Below are 5,405 nucleotides of genomic sequence, written 5' to 3' on the forward strand. Positions count from 1 at the left end.
AAAGGGATAGTCTTTTCAAGAAATGGTACTCCAGGCCGGCCCTGTGGCTTGGTGGTTAAGTGCGCGCGCTGCGATGCTGGTGGCCCGGGTTCGGATCCCGGGTGCGCATCGAGGCACCACTTCTCCGTCCATCCTGAGGCCGAGTCCCACATACAGCAACTAGAAGGATGTGCAGCTATGATATACAACTATCTACTGGGGCTTTGGGGGGAAAAAATAAAATAAATAAAATCTTTAAAAAAAAAAAAAAAAAAAAAAAAGAAATGGTACTCCAGCAATTGGATGTCCTTATACAAAAAAAATAAGTTTTTATCTATTTTTGATCCACAATAATTAACTCAGAATAGATCAAAATAAAAGTTAAAACTATAAAACTTCTAGAAGAAAGCAAGGACAAAATCTTTGTGGCCTAAGGTTATGCAAAAATTTCTTAGATGCAACACCAAAAGGATGGTTCTTAAAAGAACAAATCGATAATTGTGCTTCATCAAAATTAAAAACATCTGCAGACACTTTTAAGAGAATGAAAACACAAGCCACAGACTGGGAGAAAATATTTGCCAACGTATAATGATAAAGGATTTATGTCCAGAATATAAAAGAGCTCTGAAAACTCAACAATAAGAAAACAAACAAACCAATTTAAAAAATGGACAAAAGATTTGAACAGATACTTGACCCCCCCAAAAAAAAGGAAGATATAAGGATGGTGAATAAGCACATGGAAAGATGTACAATATCATTAGTCATTTTGGAAATGCAAATTAAAGCCAAAATGGAATATCACCATACTGACCTGTTAGAAAGGCTAAAGAGACTGACCATATCACGTGTTAGCAGGCGTGTGGAACAACGGGAACTCTCACACTGCTGGTGGGAATGTAAAATGGTACAGCCACTTTGGAAAACAGTTTGGCAGTTTCTTGAAAAGTTAAACATATATCTACCATATGATCCAGCCATTCCACTCCTAGGTATTTGCCCTGGAGAAGAGAAGTCATATATCCATACACAAGACTTGTGTGTGAATGTTCACAGCAATTTTATTTGTGATAGCCAAAAACTGAAGATAGCTGAAATGTCCATCAACAGGTGAATGGATAAACAAATTATTGTATATTCATACAATTGAATACTACTCAGCAAATTAAAAAAAAGAATGAACTGTTGATACGCATAGTAACATGGATGTATCTCAAAATAATTATGCTGAATTAAAGAAGCCAAACCAAATAAAAGTACGTACTATATGAATCCATTTATATAAAACTCTAGAAAATGCAAACTAATGTATAGTGACAAAATATAGCCAGTGGTTATCTGGGGTGGGAGTGGGGTGCAGGGAGGGACAGGAAAGAGGAGTTACCCAGGGACCCAAGGAAACTTTTGAGGTGATGGATGTGTTCACTGTCTTGGTTGCAGTGATAGTTTCATGAGTATATACAGATGTCTACAATTATCAAATTGTACACTGTAAATTTGTACAGTTTATTATATGTCATTTATACCTCAATAAAAGAGTTTTTTTTTAAAAAAAAGAATTGCACCCCAATGGCTTAGGAATTTGTTTTCTTATAAAATATATACCCTTAATAAGCCAAATAAATTCACCTATTGGGCGCATTAAAAATAACCATTTAGCGGGGCCAGCCCCGTGGCGCAAGCGGTTAAGTGCGCACATTCCGCTGCGGCGGCCTGGGGTTCGCCGGTTCGGATCCCGGGTGCGCATCGACTCACCGCTTGTTAGGCCATGCTGTGGCGGCATCCCATATAAAGTAGAGGAAGATGGGCATGGATGTTAGCCCAGGGCCAGTCTTCCTCAGCAAAAAAGAGGAGGATTGGCATTGGATGTTAGCTCAGGGCTGATCCTCCTCACAAAAAAAAAAATAATAATAACCATTTAGGGCCAGCCCCGGTGGCCTAGTGATTAAGTGTGCTCCACTTCGGCAACCCAGGTTCAGTTCCTGGGCATGGACCTACACTACTCATCTGTCAGTGGCTGTGCAGTGATGGCAGCTCACATACAGAAAGAGGAAGATTGGCAATAGATGTTAGCTCAGGGCGAATCTTCCTCAGCAAAAAAAAAAAAAAAAAAAAATGACCATTTACATTTTGGTAAATCACCCACTAAATTTATTTAAGTGTTGGTACCATTGTTACTGAACTGCTTAATAAAAAACTGATTCCAGTTCTTCTTAGGACCTCTTCTTGTCAAAGACTATGTATTAGTGTTAAGAGCCATTGTCTTTCTACTTGTTTTAGCAGAAATTTCGAAGCACATCAAGTTTACCTAAACGCTGATTCCAGTGACACACTAATAAGTGCTGATAAATCACTGGGCCATCCAGGTCATATACTGGCCTTACCAAGTTGTAAACATATTGTTTCAAAGGAACATAGCACTATGTAAAGCAGTTATGACAACTTTTAAGTTTAGTAAATTTCCAAAAAATCAACATCTTAGGATATGGATTGAAATTATAGTTTTTAATTCTTAGATATTTGTGCCTATTATAAGACAATGATAGATCAGTGAACGCAGTAATTAACCTGAAGTTGCATATGTTTTTTTCAGTGAGATAGATTAGGTTGTGGTAGTGATCAGTAGTAAAATAACTGTGCCTCATACCATGTGTTTTAGAAATTTAGTGAAAGCAAGCTGATGGTACATCCACTAGATAATTGGTAGCAATAAAGAATTTTATCCCCACCCATTCCACCAAAAAAAAAATTGTTTTTATAGTAAGACTACATTTTGGCCCATCCTAAGAAAACTCTACCTGTTGTATTAGGTAGGGTGAATTATTGAGCAGGAAAGAATATGGACAATTTTGCTAATAAGGTGTCTTCTCACTGGGACATTTTTAATTATATGTGATTTTTCAAGCATTTTAAAGGAGCTACAGTCACTGCCTCCTAGCTATAGAGACCTTGCAAAATAGAGACCCACAGGAGACAGTACACAGTGGGACAGTTCAGCCATCAACAGAGGCTTGTGTCTCTTGCAGATCCGCATGGGGAGGGCAAAAATGACTTCAAATCCGCCTTCTTTCTTACAGTTAAATCTATAAAGCCTTCCATTAGGGTACATTTTAGTCTGCTAGAATTGTTTTAAGAGTGAGGTTATTTATATAAAGACATTGTCTTATGTGGCTCCAATAGATTTCCATTAGAATTTTTTTCCATGCTATATCAATGTTTATTAAACTAAGAGACCAGGATGACTAGTCCTGTACTATATCAAACGTGGACAACCAAAGCTCATTTTAGCCTCTGTGAGCATGTGATTCAGAGGGAATCTTTAAAAAAAAAATGTGGCTTCGGTACAACCGCATCCTCAAACCTCAATATTCTAATTTAGGGATGAAAGAGAACACCCCTCCACCCTAACCTCCTCGTCTTCATCATTTCACTGCTCCTGTCATGCCAAATTCAGAGTGACTTATGTCGATTAATCTGAAAGATTAGGGGATAAGGGATTATTTTCAACATAATCTAGGATTTTGAACTCTAGAGTAGAGATGAAACAATGAAAAGCTGAATAGCAAGTCAGTCCCATCAGCTCATCACAGGTTTGGACGTAACATTTTAAGGTTGGCATCATAAATAAATTGGGTCAAATTATGTCCATTTTGGGTCAAGCAGGAGGGTGTAGTGAAAAGAACTTTAAAGGCAGGCAGACCCAGATTCAAAACTCAGTTCTCCCACTCTCTAGCTTTATGACCTTGGACGAGTTACTTAACCTTTCCGAGCCTTAGTCTGATCATCTGTAAAACAAGGTTAATGATACCTATTTCTCAGGACTGTCGTCATGATTAAGTAAGCTAAGGTATGTAAGCTCCTACCTCTGCGCTTGGCATACGCAGGTGGTGGTGGGGGGGAGATTATTCAAGCATTTAAAAATAGTGGTTGTGTGGCAGCACTATGCTAGGCCTGAAGTTACAACAGGAACAAGACACACCCTCTATCTTCAGGGAGTTTTCAGGCTAATGGGATTACACAAGCATTTGTTCTCGCTAAAACAGTTGATGGGGAAATAGACTGACTCTTGGTTGCATCTCTCACTTGAAGACACTAGCAGTGCCCTTGCAGTCCTGGGATTTGGCACAGAATGACTCTTCCAGGAGGGGAAACTAGCATGTGTTGATTGCTGACTGTGTGGCAGGTACCGGGACGGGTGTTTTACAAGCACTGTCTCATTTCCCCTATGATAACCCTATGAAATCCATGTCGTTATTCACATTTTATAGATGGCCAAGATCACCTAATCTAATAAGTGACAGATCCAGGTTCAAACCCAAGTCAGTCTGCCTTCAGTTTGTCTGTCACCTTCTACCCTGTCACACTCCCCTATGGTAGCTGTTGAACAATTTGTGACTGTAACATGAAAAACACTCTTGACGTAAGCCTTCATCCTACAATGAGAAGATTTCTCAAGGGAGTGCTCTGAGGTGGGGAAGGAGGAGGGAATTCTTATAGGGCTTTCTCAGGAGAGGTCAGTCCAAGTTTAGCTTGTGTCAGGAACAACTGGTCAAAAACAAATTCTTCTTACAGATTAGCAACCAATGTTTGGGCAATTTGAATTTATCAGGATGGGTGGGGAGGAACTTACGGGCTAAGGGCATGAGCAAGAAGGCGTGGAGTGGGACAGTTCCCAGGACAAGGACAGATGAGGCTTTGAGGGTGACATCCAAGCATTTTTGGTCCTTCAGGGTCTCTTACACCAATATCTGGGTCTCTCAATCCTGGTGCAAAAGTTCAAAACTAAAAATGTTTACCTGTGCTTCTGCCCACTGTCACATGGTAGAAGGTGTCTGGAAAGATCAAGTCTTTGATTTAGGATTGTGTAATGTTACCACCAGGGTGTAGTTTGCAGTCAATGCTTAATGAAAACAGTCCTGACCTTGAAGCTGGAAAACATGGGCAATCACTTAACCTGTCTGAGCCTGTTCCCTTCTCGCAGCCAGGATCAGACGATGTGAGCGCAGTTTGTAGAAAGTCAAAGCACGTTAAGTATTGAGTATAATGCTAATATTACTAGTCAGGTGATTTGGGCTAAGATTCCTGTAGGAGGAAGATTATGAACTGCCTAACATATTTCATCAGGAGAGGAGAAAGCTCGAGAGTCAAGCAGATGCAGAAGAGGCAGAAACTGATTTAAAAAAAAAAAAAAAATCTCTCAGTAGAGAGAGTGATATTAGATTCCTGTGGGGAAGGAGCTGACGCCAGCTAACTTTTTTGGCTTTTTTGATAAATCCGGAGAATTGAGAGTATTAAATGAAAAAATAACCCTTTTAAAGACCCCAGGAGATGGATTCCTTTGTTTCCAACTGCTCTTGAGGCGGGCTGACATAAAAGAGACCCTGGTGGCACTATTGTGCCTCAGTGCTGTAGCACTATAAAGA

Source organism: Ceratotherium simum, chromosome 27 (assembly GCF_057802395.1).
Source record: "Ceratotherium simum simum isolate JZ-2026a chromosome 27, ASM5780239v1, whole genome shotgun sequence".
NCBI lineage: Eukaryota > Metazoa > Chordata > Mammalia > Perissodactyla > Rhinocerotidae > Ceratotherium > Ceratotherium simum.